At 41.1% G+C, this 14687-nt stretch overlaps 1 protein-coding gene across 2 annotated transcripts in view; it reads right to left on the bottom strand.

Moving 5' to 3' along the window:
* Window positions 1–14687, bottom strand: part of cacna1c (calcium channel, voltage-dependent, L type, alpha 1C subunit) — a 241530-nt gene that overhangs the window by 78414 nt on the left and 148429 nt on the right. The window lies entirely within an intron of this gene.

Here is a 14687-nt window from a genome sequence, read left to right on the forward strand (position 1 = left end):
TCACTGAAAAAAGATTTAATGAAGACATATAGGTCAAATTTTGGCAAGACAAAATTTTTGTCGCATATAGAAAGTAGTGTGAAAATTGAACAAAAAATGTGCTTCAAATACAAAAATATGTAACATAACATAAGCGGATTAAGTAGTGGTGCTGTGAAATCTAAATTTCATATTTTGTATGACTTCCATGGGCTTGAAGGACTGCATCCATGCGGTTCGGTAAGGATTCATGCAATTCATTGATGGAACATCAAAGAAAGCAGTCTTGCATGCCTCCCAGAGTTCATCAACATTCTTGGGTTTCGTCTTCTATGCTTCCTCTTTCATCCTACCCCAGACATGCTCAATGATGTTCATGTCTGGTGACTGGACTGGCCAGTCCTGGAGGATCTTGATCTTCTTTGCCTTGAGGAACTTTGAGGTAGAGCTTGAAGTATGCGATGGAGCAACATCCAACTGCAGAATTGGTCCCTTTTTATGGTTAGGAATGTAAGAGGCAGCTAAGATATGTTGATATTTCAGACTATTTATGTTGCCTTCCACCCTGCAGATCTGTCGCGCACCCCCATACTGGATGTAACCCCAGATGATGATGATTTTGCCACCACCAAATTTCAGTTTTCTGAGTGAATCTCGGATCCATGCGGGCTCCAGTAGGTCTCCTGCAATATTTGCGGCGACTGTGGTGTAATTCAATGGAAGATTCATCTGAAAAATCCACCTTTTTCCACTTTTCCAGCGTCCATCCTTTTGAGAGGCCTTGGCAAATGCCACACGTTTTTTTAATTGTCTGCACCCTGAGAGATCTGCAGGGTAAGGGGCAACATAAATAGTCTGAAATATCAACAAATCTTAACTGCCTCTTACATTCCTAACCATAAAAAACGGACAAATTCTGCAGCAGGATGTTTCTCCATCACATTCTTCAATCTCTACCTCAAAGTTCCTCAAGGCAAAGAAGATCAAGATCCTCCAGGACTGGCCAGCCCAGGTCACCAGACATGAACATCATTGAGCATGTCTAGGGTACGATGAAAGAGGAAGCATGGAAGACGAAACCCAAGAATGTTGATAAACTCTGGGAGGCATGCAAGACTGCTTTCTTTGATGTTCCTGATGGCTCCATCAATAAATTGTATGAATCCTCACCGAAGCCCATGGAAGTCATACAAAATATTAAATTTGGATCTCACAGCACCACTACTTAATCCGCATTTGAAGTACATTTTTTGTTTAATTTTCACACTACTTTCTGTAGGCGACAAAACTTTTGCCAAAATTTGACCTTTTTGTCATCATTAAATGAGAAAACTTTTCAGTGAAACAAATTTTTTTTTTTGGTACATTCAACATCATTTGGGAGGGTCTTAGCTTTCATATGAGCCATTTCTGAAACTAATTAAACTAAACTAATAAACTAATAAAACTAATTAAAAGTGAGGTTATTAGCAATTGTTTCTACAAAATGGATAAGCGACAAGACTTTTGTCAGGGGTTGTAATATATAGAATTAAAATGAAATATTTCTCATGATCACCACAACTACTGTTAACTCATTCACCACCATTAACTAGAGGGCTGGTTGTGATTACCCCCCAATCCCAGGCCTCGTCAATGGGACTAGAACAGTCATTCGAGTGACATATAATTCAAAGATGCAGATTATTTAAACAAGCAGTCACACTTCCTGTTCAAACCGCACTCACACAAACAAACACGCCGACTTCAAGAGTTTTACTACAGACGTCGTCGTCATAGCAATGACCCCAACTGAGAGGGGGGTCCTGGGAAACGGCCCGAAACGGCCTCGACAAAAACCGAGGGGTGCTTTACATAATGTTACAAGTTTCGTCATAAAAAAGCACTTTTCTTCCCCACCTCATCATCTGTCACTTTCTATAAATAATATGACAAGGCAACCGAGTGGAACTTGGAGACCAAATCAACAAGAAACCATTTACGCCCGCGCGCTCTCTGATTCGTTTTTAAAAACACAAAAATATCTGCTTTCATCCATCAAACTGTCCGTGCCAGCCCCTCGCGTGGTTCCCGGTGGTTTCCCATGGTCGCACGCTCACGCCGGCCGGAGCTTCGGACCGGGAGGTCAAAAGGATCTCAGCAGACTGCTGTGGGAGGAACACCAGGAACCTGACGCCGGAGCTATGAGTTGAAGGAACGTTGACCTCTGATTCTTCAAGCATCACATGAAATATCCAAATACTTGCATTATTTCAGTTATTGATAGTAGTGTTGCATGCAATGCAAAAGCAACCATCTAATGTATGTTATTCTTTTTTTAAATGGCGTGTCTGCGGTGCGCCGCAGAGCTCAAACTGTTTGGCCCATCAACACTGTTCGAATACCGAAATGACCGGAATTCTCGTGCGATGCAGGGAATGTTTCGAGTGACCACCAAAAGTTACATTTTGCGCCAAAATGTATGTTAAAAAAAAAAAAAAAAAAATATATATATATATATATAATTTTTTTTTTCAAAATGTATCTAGTCCTACAAATTTTATCCAATTCACATAAATCATACATCAAACATTTCAGGAAGGGCCATACAAGTTGTACACAGAATTTGCCAAAAACCTTAGTTTCCCCCAAAGCTCAGCAAAAACGTTCAGCATAGTTTCTGGCAATGGGATGCCATTGCCATGTACGTCGTTCCATTCATTTCTTATGGCAAAAATTTCCCATTCATTTTCAACGGCAGAAAAACCTGTGTGGTTGTGATTTTTGACCAAAAACTTACCATTACAGCCCATTGACATTCAACTGGCACCCAAGTAAGTCGATGCCATTGACAGCCATGCACGTCCATGCCATAGATGGCCAAGTATGTCGATGTTACTGATAGCCATGTATGTCAATTCTATTGATGCCAATTTACTTGGGTTCCATTGACAGCCATGTATGTCGATTCTATTGATGCCAAATTACGTGGATTCCATTGACAGCAATGTACGTCATTGCCATCGACGGCCATGTACGTCCTTTCCACCGACGGCCATGTACGTCCTTACCATTGACAGCCATGTACGTCCATGCCATTAGCGGTCATGTATGTCCCTGCCACAGACGGCCATGTACGTCCCCTGCCACGGACGGCCATGTACGTGGATGCCACTGAGGGCCACGTATGTCTATTCCACTGGCGGCCATGTATTTCAATTCTATTGATGCCAACGTACTTGGATTCCATTGACAGTCGTACACCCATGCTATCGACGGCCATGTACGTGCATGCCATTGACGGCTATGTATGTCCTTGCCATCGACAGCTATATGCGTCCATGCCATGGATGGCCATGTATGTCGATGCCACTGACTGTCATGTATGTCAATTCTATGGATGCCAATGTACAGCCATGCTATTGACGGCCATGTACATGCATGCCATCAACGACCATTTACGTCCTTGGCATCGATGGCTGTGTACGTCCATGCCACCGACGGCCATGTACATCCATGCCACTGACGGCCGTGTATGTCCATGCCACTGACGGCCATGTATGTCAATTCTATTGATGCCAATGTACTTGGATTCCATTGACAGCCATGTACATCTATGCCATTGACGGCCATGTACGTCGATGCCACTGACGGCCATGTACGTCGATGCCACTGACGGCCTTGTATGTCAGATCTATTGATGCCAATGTACTTGGATTCTATTGACAGCCATATACATCCATGCCATTGACGCCCAATATACGTCCATGCCATTGACAGCCATGTACATCCATGCCGTTGACGCCAACGTACTTGGATTCCATGGATGCATTTGTAAGTCGATACCATTGTGAGCCATGTACATCAAAATATCAACAGGAAGTGACCTGAAATCAGCAGGACGTGACCCCGTCACAGTAAACAATCAAGACGTGAAATTGTCAAATATTTAAACAAAACAAGACATACAACCAAAACATTTTTAATCAATATTTTTAAAATCATTTAATTGCTTGAAATTAGGTTGATTCAAGGTTTGAAATGTAGAAAAAAAACGGATTAAGACAATTTAATAAAAACTAATCATATGAAGTGTTTCCTGTAAATTGCAAATTGATTTACGCCATTTAAAAGACAGCATCCTTGAAAGGCAATAAGATTTAAACTTCAGCGGTCTCTTTTTAAAAACGTCTAATTTGCTTGCGGTCGTTATCCGGGTGAGAGATTTTACATCTAAAACATTTTCTTTATTCAGTTCCTTGTCTTACTTTTTATGCGTGTCACTTGCAGAAGGGCTCAATAATTGCTAGCTTTTATATTCATCGCTTTCCGCCACGCAGTGAGCAGTCTAATTAATGACACATGCAAACACACATGTTGCGTATCTGCAAGTGACAGGAAGCCTGCGTGGTGCTCCGACATCTAAAAAAGAGCAGAACATCTGCTCGGAACTGAAAAGTGTCTCAAACACACAACCGAGAACGTACACATGCTTTTTTTCCGTTCACGAGGCCTCGCAAAGGGCAAAATCAATATAGGCGGGCAACTAATCTGGTTAGTGATGGGAAAGGAATGAGGGGGTAAAAGAGGAAAAGATGGATGAACAGATGCGAGGATGGATGGAGGAAAGCGGGCAGAGAGGATGGCGGAAAGGTGAGCGCGTCGCCGCGGTGATTGGGTTAACTGTAATAGGTCAACTCAACCGCCAATCCATCAGCGCGGCCAATTGGATTACAGCATCGACATTCTATCACATGATGGTCTGCGTTTTCTTTCAATTTGGCCTTCCGTGCGTGCGTGCGTGCATGCATATGACGGGTTAGTGTACATACATCATAGGGCATTTAGTATACTGAATTTACTAAACACGCAACAAACTTTAATGTCATCATTTCTTAGATTTGAGGACTTTATGTCCCATGCATCTTCTGTTCATCATCCATTCTTTCAATGTTCCCACCTCATCTCTTTCTTTCTTCCTTGTTTCACTCCCACTCTATCTTTCTTCCTGGGTGCCAACCACAAGTTGCCATAGAGACCAAGATGGGTTCCCACGTTGCCATGGAAACTGCGGGCTGCAGCCGCAGCAGTTGCGCTTACACGCGCACAGATGACACTGATCGGCGTATGTACCAAGAATATTCGCGTCACGTGGGGATAATTGCTACTTTTCTGTCAAGGTCCTCTACTCCTATTGTTTGCAAGGGTTTCGTGCATATGTGTCATTCATTGCCGCAATTGGGACATAAAGCCTTGTAACTTTAAGGAAACTGCATTATATCGCGCGTCAATCTTCACGCCCTCAGTCCATCACAGATTTTTTTCAATTTAAAAAAAAATCAATAAATACGGTATTTTATTTAAAAATGCTAAGATAATGCAGGTACACATGTAAGAATTGTTTTCTTTTATAAATACAGGTAGTCCCTGGGTTACGAACAAGTTCCGACGTAACCCGAATTGCCGCCTAAGTTGGTGTTGACCCTTTAAGTACCCCTAAATCTCAAAATAACTATTCCAAAAGTCCCAAAGTATTGTACTTTGTTCAATGAAGGAGGATACACTGCCCTCCGGTGGCAGCGTTGGGTCTGGCTGGACTGTCGCCTTGTATGACTGAGGAGCAGACTCGTCTGACATAGATAAAGGACAGCTGCGCCCTGGTTTGGATTCTCTAAGTTGTTTCAGCTGATATTTGTTTGTGTATGCATTTGTAATTAAATTTAGAGAAACAGTTTGTGGAGAAATGTCTGAGTGATTTTCTATGAGAATTGTAAATACGTTAGCGTTCGTAGCATTTAAGATGGCGGACTTTTGTTAGGCAAATTAGGCTAATTCAATCTACTAAATGTTGATCAGACTAGATGGGCGTTCGACCACCAATTGTTTTGTGCCAAGTGTTTTATTGCTAAAAGGTGTGTCACCTCTACTTCGCGGATTTTCACAGAGGTGGGGAGGTGTGGTGGGAAGGTGTTCACCATTGACTGCGAAAAACGAGGGATCACTGTATTCATTTCAAGAAAGTATTTTTAAAAATTTGAATTGAGAAAAAAACATTATTGCTTTTAATCCAATTGGACAAATGCTTTGAACATCCCACGTTTGTCAGCATTTCAATTAACAGACCTAAGCTCTGGAAAGGATTATCTTGGTAAAGATTAAACTTGTGTGCTCGTGTATTTGTGTGTGTATCTATGTACAAATCACAGCGGTTTGACCCTTGATAGATCACACTGATTGGAAAGTATCAAGTAAATAAGACGTAAAGCTGGCATCACTAGGAAAAGCTTCTGCCAACAGGGGAGCTGGAAGTCACTCACAGCAGGGGGTGTTGAGGATCTTTTTTAGTATTTCCCATCCAAAAATAGCCATTTCAGTCCAAATTTTTCATGCTTGCGCATTTTTTCCCATACAAAGCTTGCACAATGGCAGCACACATGCAGGCTGGATAGATTACGTACTACTACTAGGCTACTATAAAGACAGCATTCCATTTTACTTAAAGTGTGTGTTGGAGTTTTTGTATTGGAAATAAAAGTGCCCATGTATTATAATGCAAATCTCCGCAGCTAGACGGCGCAATGACACACGAACACATTTGAAAACTAAAAGGTTCAATAAGCCTCTGTTTAATGCCTTCTCACAGCAGTAGAATGCAGTTCAACAACAACAGCAAACAATAATAAGGCTACAATGCAAGCATATCTTATCTAGTTAAAGTACCTATGACGGCAAAAAGCATGTTTTTTTCATGTTTCACACGGTATTTTATGCTCCTGAAGGAAAGGACCAATTGGATGTGTGGGGTTGAGCAAGATTGCAAATGTGACCTCACCCGGGTCATCATCTCACAACCAGTGTTGTTAATCTTACTGAAAAAAAGTAATTAATTATAGTTACAAATTACTTCTCCCAAAAAGTAATTGCGTTAGTAACTCAATTACCTGAATGTAAGAGTAATTAGTTACTTGGCAAAGTAATTGGTGATAATTACTTTTTTTTTTCCCTCAAAAAAAAAAAAAAAAAAAAAAAAAAAAAAAAAAAGAACATTGGCCACACTATGTGAAGTTTTTTGTGAAGGTTTTTGGTACAATTGGCCCGAGCCCAATTCTTTACCCTAATTTACCCTTTACCCTGAATCAACTGTTAAAAGTTGTTAAAATTGCTCCCATTATTGCATTTGTTCCCTTCTCTCTACTTTCGACATATGAAAGTTTTAAAACTGTTTCATCATTTAAAGATAGATTCAAGTCAAGATTTTGCCGATTTAGAAGTATTTTAGATAAAAAGTTACTTAGGTTCGCTAGGAAGGTTCTCTACAACAGAGCCGTCCTAAAAACTCTACTGCTTTAAGATGGCGGCTGTCTACTAACGCATTTAGTGCCATGCAGTGTTGTTAATTTTACTTTAAAAAAGTAATTAATTACAGTTACAAATTACTTCTCCCAAAAAGAAAAAAAAACAGGTCACACAATGTGAAGCTTAAAGGGCTTGGGGGACAATTGGCCCAAGCCCAATTCTTTACCCTCCACTTAACTAGACACACGGGTATTGCGATAACTAGCTAGTAACTTTTGCTATGTGTGGAAGTCATTTAAAGTTGTGAATCAATCGTTAAAGTTGTTAAAATTTCTCCCGTTATTGCATTAGTTCCCTTCTGTCTACTTTAAACATGTGTAAGTTTTAAAACTGTTTCATCATTTAAAGATAGATTTAAGTTAAGATTTTGCCGATTTAGGAGCATTTTAGATTTAAAAAAATTACTTAGGTTCGCTAGGAAGGATCTCTACATCAGGGCCTTCCTGAGAGGTCTACTGCTTTAAGATGGCGGCTGTTTACAAACGCATGTAGTCCTTAAAACATGTTGGCAATGCAGCAGTGTCTGTCATATGCATCTAGATCTATAATATGATATCTACCGTGTCATGTGGGCGTAGTTTTGGAGACTGAGGTTTATTGGAGCCATCTAGCATCGCGGTTGCAACGGCGTCTTCCCCACTCCTGCTCTGCTCTCGTCCCCGTGAGTCCGTTTCTCTCAGAATTTTTTTTATTCAACCAACTTAGTAACGCATAGTAACGCACGCCTTTCCCGCCTCAGTAACGGTAACGGCGTTGCCAAGATGAGAAAAGTAATTAATTAGATTACTCATTACTGAAAAAAATAACGCCGTTAGTAACGCAGTTATATTGTAACGCCGTTATTAACAACACTGCTCACAACACAGCCATTGCTTTACAACATGCAGATGGACTGTGGATTCAGCTGATTTTGTGGGTTAATTCGTTCCTTTTTTGCATCGTGCCAGCCCAATGTGCTGCAGGCTTTTGTTGCTGCACCAGTGAGAGTGGCGTAAAGCTTTTTGGATTTCCAAAAGATTCTTGTTCACCGCGATGGGCAAAAGAAGTCTGACAATCAAGAGACCATTGGACGATGACTAAGTGAGTAAGCTTCGTGTTTTAAATTATGTCAAATACCGGGATCATGACAAACGTTTAAATAAGGAGGTGGCTTGCATTTTGTGGGTGATAATACTACTCTTGTTTTCTTTACATTTTCAGCGTTTCTCATTCTCTCCCCGGCGACGAGCACTGCCTGCCCGCCGCCGTGGGCTGGCTGATCGGTGGAGACAATCAATGTGACATGAATTGGGGTACTTTTGTGTGATTTGTCATTTTTGGCGTTTCCCCTTCTTTCCCCGGCAAGGAGCACTGCCTGCCCGCCACCGAAAAAACGATCAGTTTGAGTTAGCATGTCGGCTAGCTGTCACGCCTCCTGCTTTGTTTATGTTCTTTCCTCCGTCTACGAAGCCGGGGCAGGGAAATGACAAAAGCTGGACTAACTCCGTCTGGGAGGTTGAAGTCGTTTTGACCATTATGCAGTAATTTAGCCCTGTCGTACTGAATAAATGCATTTTTAATATTTCATATTCCATTTAGCACAAGACTTCTTAAGACTTTTTTTTGTCACAACCATACACTTTATTTAGCAATAGGGGAAAAATACTTTAAAAGAATATCCTGTAAAAATATTGGAGAGATTGAAACTATGACATTTTGCTGCTATCTGTCACAATTTTCCTCGGTCTGAATCTTCCCCCTCAATGGGCGGAATCCTAAATCAGCTGAAATCGTGACCCTGCCGACGTCATCCTCCAGCTGGAGACGCTAGAGCGCTATATTGACAGAGACTCATTACTCGTCATCTGCGCTTTGCCAAATTGTTGTACAGTATATAGTCAAATCGTCACAAAATATGATTCTAATTCAAATAATAAGGCTATTTAAAAGATTTTTTTTTACACTCTAACAGGCACTTTAAGACATCAAAGGTTGATTTCCTTTCTGGACTCCACGGTCTCAATCCGCAACAAACTATTCTTCACAGTACACCATTATAGAACAATCATCATAATCACCATTTTCGACCTCGTATTAAATTTTAGAACATTTCGTTGTTTTTGCAAAGAAAAAAAAATCGCCAATTCGTTTTTGCGCCACGCTAGCGCCTCCTCTGTCTTTTCTGTTCCAATAGCGCCTTTTTCAACGTTACCTGGTAGCACACAAGATCTCAGGTGGTAACAGTGTTAACAAAAAAATTCAGCATATATATTTAATCCCCCAAGTTAAATACGGTATTATTTCAATATGTGTTACTTATTTTGAACAAAAAAAGTCTACCAAAACACAACCCCTCTCAACACCTTGAGGTGCTCCAGCACCCTCAGCACCCCACTTCCCGCGCCACTGTCTGCCAATGATTTCATTGTGAAAGCGTGACAAATGTGAACCAAAAGCCAAACTTTCATCACGGACAACTTTTAACGTCCCTTCCATGTGTTTGTGTTAATCATGTCACTTTTGAACAAATCACACATTTGCACCAAGCACACAAACGCCACGCCGAGGCCCCAAAACCACTCGGAGCAAACAGACGGTAAATGCATTACCATTAAGCTTTTATTGTCTGGGATTAATTATTCATTAATTCACTGTCTACGTGTGCTTTTCTTTTTCCCCGTTTTGAGTTGGGGCGCCCGGAGCGCCAATGCGCAGCAGGGACAAATATGTCCGCACAAGTGAGCTTTATTCAACCTGACCTGCTTGCTTTTAGGGTGAGAACACCAGGGAAAATGACAGGATGGAGGTTAAGCATACATTCAAAAAGTACCTGTAAATATAGGCAAAGGTGTCAAAAAGGAAGAACCGGATTTACAAGAAAGGATACAGGCAAAGGTGAAGGAAAGCGAATGTATAATTGGTCTAAAAATAAAAACACAGGAACATAAATCATCTTCTATGGACAGCTTTGTGTGTGCACACGTGAGAGCGCGAGAACCTTGAGAAAGGAGATGAAAGCCGTAAAGAGAAAACTCGGAAGATAATGAAACAGTGAAGGTGAACGGCTGGTTTTAGAGCGCTTTCCTTACACACGAGCTCACGTGCGCACACAAGCACAGTGCTGCAAATGAAGCGGCACGCAGACACTGCTGTGCATCAAGATGCCGCTCGCTAAACTGACAGCGTAAAATAGATTACAGGATCACCGTGTGTGACTGCATGCATGCGGGCGCCATATTGCTCTCTTTAGGAAAAACGAAGGAAAAGCAGAGGAGCACTATTGAACCTCAAATCTTGACTTCACATTTTTAGAGAATTCCTGAGGTTTACTAAATTGCTATCTTGTTGGATCCACGAGCAAATGTGTAAACAGTACAATAACTTTTTTTCCATGCATACAGCAGCAAAACCAGAAACTACTATGTACATATGACATAATAATAGGGAATTCTACCTCAGACACGCCTTTTCCTATTTTGGCCCATTTTAAACTATCCTCTAAGTTTTTGGGATGAATGACGCAAAATGAAAAAAGTTGTCAATGAGTCCTTGACAAAATGGAGATCAAGTTTAAAAAAAAAAAAAAAAAAAAAAGTACAACCTTTTAGAAATAATTGGAAGCAATGAAATGCATACCAGCTGATGATTTGTGCTTTAAAATGGAAACTAAAAACTTTAAAGCTTAGTTTTGAATTAATTCCATTGTCTTAAAGTGGAAATTCAGAATTTTTGACATCTTCGAGGGACTGTAGATACTTAGGTTTGCTCGTTCAAATCCGGCTCGAAGGACCATTAAAATCTCAAGTTCAAATACAAATCCTTAGGGGGACATTTTTAAATAACACAAACCCTCCATTCCCTTTTTATCTGGGAATGTCATTGCAACAAATGAGTGTGTCAACCTTTTAAAAAGGGATTGAGTAGCAAAACAAGGGTGACATCCAGTAAACTTGTTGGGCTATGTGTGTGCATCTAGGTGTAATTATTACATGTGTGTCAAAGCATTTCGACATCACGAGGCTGTCCTTGTCCCGCTGTTCTCGTCTCATATCATACTACCAGTTTCTTCAAGGCAAAACATTTCTTCATTGCGAGCAGCAATCGATTAAAGCAAATATATAATTAACATCTTAATTATTTTCTCATAATTATCAGGTCTTTGCCTTTTTGGCAAAGACAGATAGTGTTGTTGTGTGACTTTATTATCTATTATTATTATTTTGTTTTTTTTTTAATCATCTTATTCTCTGCGTTTTTTTCGGCGCGCCGGGCAGCAACCCACCACGCAACCATGGCAATTTTTCGAACGGCCCCGAAAATTTTTCCATTTTCACGCAAACGCAGATATTCCGATTATTAAAAAAAACGTTCAAAACGCAAAATCACATATTTCGGGCATCAAAAATTGAGGGGGCATAAAGGGTATATACAAAATTTGGGGAAAAAAATTACGGTTCTCCGGAAATTTGCCCAAAACTTTCCCATTCATTTATAAGGGGAAAATTTCCCATTCACTTCCAATGGGATTCCCAATGGAATTTACATGCAATGCATTTCGAATCGATTGATGCTAATATACTTGGATTCCAGTGACGCCTATGTAACTCGATGCCATTGACGGCCATGGACGTCCAAAAATGTTCCCATTCATTTTCAATGGGGAAAAAAACTATGTGCACAAATCAACAGAAAATGACTAGATATCAATAGGACGTGTCCCCCAAACTTCCCCGATTCCATTGACGCTTATGAAGGGTGCTGCCATTGACGGCCATGGACGTCCAAATTTCCCATTCATTTCTAATGGCATTTACTTTGTTTATTGCCATTGCGGGCATGGTTGTCCATTCCATTGATGTCATTATGCTTGGATTCCATTGGCGTCTATGTAAGTCGAGGCCATTGACGGCCATTAACGGCCAAATTTTTTTCTCATTCAAATTCAATGGCAAAAAAAACAATGTCCCCCACATCAACAGGAAATGACCAGATATCAATACGACATGTCCCTCAAACGTCCCCCATTCCATTGACGTTGATGGAAGGTGCTGCCATTGACGGCCATGGACGTCCAAATTTCCCCATTTATTTCTTATGGCATTTACTTTGTTTAACGTCATTGGCGGGCATGTTTGTCCATTCTATAGATGCCAATGTACTTGGATGCCATTGACAGCCAAATTTTTTCCCCATTCATTTTTAATGGAAAAAAAATCAATGTCCCCAAGTCAACAGGAAATGGCCAGATATCAATATGACGTGTCCCCCAAACATCCCTCGTTCCATTGACGCTTATGGAGGGTGCTACCATTGACGGCCATGTCCCCAAACCAAGCTGGGCGGGGTTAAGATCTGTATCTCCACATGGCAAAGACCCAAAGTAATTTCTCCAGAAATTGCAGTTTCTAGTTAATAAGTGGAGTTGATTATTTGACTATGTTAGTTCTGTTAATATCGCTTTTTGTTGACGTGCCAAGATAGGACCATTGACTTGTGCTAGCTTAGCCACTCCAGAGCCCTGAAACTATAACAAATAACTAACAAACTGCACGGAATTTGTTGAAATCAACTCCACCGACTAAGCCTTATGTCATAAACTCTGAACTTTCCCTTTAAGGTACACAATGCTGTCCATCTAGACACGATGTGTTGTATTCACATAACAAGCAAATAGAAGTAAAACAATATCATTCATGTGTTTTAATGGTTGAAAAGTGTAATATTGTTGTTTTTGAGCTGCTCCTCAAATAAAAGTGAACGCACACAAGTGAGCTCCTGTCCAAATCCTAAGAAATCCACCATTTCTCTCACGACACGCCGAATTTGTTGTTTTGCCGCTATCACATCCCAACATACCCCTCTATCTCCTCCGAGAGCCCCGAAAAATCCCTGTGAATGAGTGCATGTGCTGCTTCGTCTCTTTTCCGTGTGTGCCGAGAATGACTCCATCATTCTTTCCTAGTTGATATCCAGTGGAGCGAAACCAAAGCCCAACACGTTGAAAATGGGGAAACAGAATGAGAAACTTTAGTCTGGCACAATGTGTGTGTGCTAGGAATCCAAGAAGCCTGTTGAATAAGTTACTGATGTCAAACAATGAACACATGATTGCTGCCAGCTCTTCCAGTTCAAATGGATTGGACATCAATCGCTGTCAACTGCGGACGATTTGCTCATTTTCACATGGACTTCATCTGCACATACGTTGAAGAAATAACAGGGAAGCGTTGCTCCCCTAGCGATGGCACCGTGACACCCTAAACAGGATTAACTGCAAACACCCACTCCCCTGCTGTTGCCATAGTAGCACTCTTTAAAACGGCGACCCACACACTATAAAAAGACAATCCCAACTTCCAGAAAGCAAGAAGTTGATCTCATATGTCGAGGACAGCACGAAAGTCGGACTCACGCTAAATCTCAATAAGTCATCATCCTGCTCCGTTTCTCTTTTCAAAAGTCATTGAAAGTGCATTGGAAGGAGTTTCTATCCGTTTGTGTTTATTCCTGAGATGAAAGACGACAGCCTCCTCCTCAGACTCTGTGGGGGATGTGACATGTGGCTGCGGGGTTGCAAAACACGCGATCGTCATTAAGCACATGAAAGACAAGGCGAAGCGCACCGTACCGACGCATTGACGCACTGGTCATTATGGGATTATTGAGAGATCATTAGCCACACCTGCATAATCTAATGAGACCCAATGTAAGAACTCAATCAAGTTCATCAGTCTTGATTTGAGAAATAGGTGTTGGTGGTTTTTATGCATTTGTTTTTGGACGTCACATTTTAGCTGCAACTGTACCTTTCTTTGGAGTAAACCAGTCTCCAATAGGATGAAACTCAGCCTTCATTTAAGTGATAAAAATTTCATCACAATAACAGCCGGCGACCTTTTCTTGCCTCTGAACTGGAGCACGAAAGAGTGGAACATCTAGATACGAAGTTAATTCATTCACCTCGTTTGTAAGTCGAAATGGTCGTATGTTGAGGAGGACTTTCCCATAAGAATTAATTATAATTCAATTAATTTGTTCCACAGCCCGAAAAACTACACTAAATCCTTCATAAATACTGCTGGTGGTATTGCAAAGAGCAATTACACGGAGCATGCGATGTTACAACAATAATAATTGTCACCTTAACTTAGGGGCATCACTCTCCTCAGCCTCCCTGGGAAAGTCGACTCCAAGGTTCTGGAGAGGTGGGTCCGGCCGATTGTCGAGCCTCTGATTGAGGAGGAACAATGTGGGTTCTGTGCTGGCCGTGGAACAACGGACCAGCTCTTTACTCTCGCTGGAATCCTGAAGGGGGCTTGGGAGTATGCTCATCCTTTGTACATGTGCTTTGTGGACCTGGAAAAGGCATATGACCGGGTCACCGGGATATGCTG

Source organism: Corythoichthys intestinalis, chromosome 13 (assembly GCF_030265065.1).
Source record: "Corythoichthys intestinalis isolate RoL2023-P3 chromosome 13, ASM3026506v1, whole genome shotgun sequence".
In the NCBI taxonomy this organism is placed as follows: domain Eukaryota; kingdom Metazoa; phylum Chordata; class Actinopteri; order Syngnathiformes; family Syngnathidae; genus Corythoichthys; species Corythoichthys intestinalis.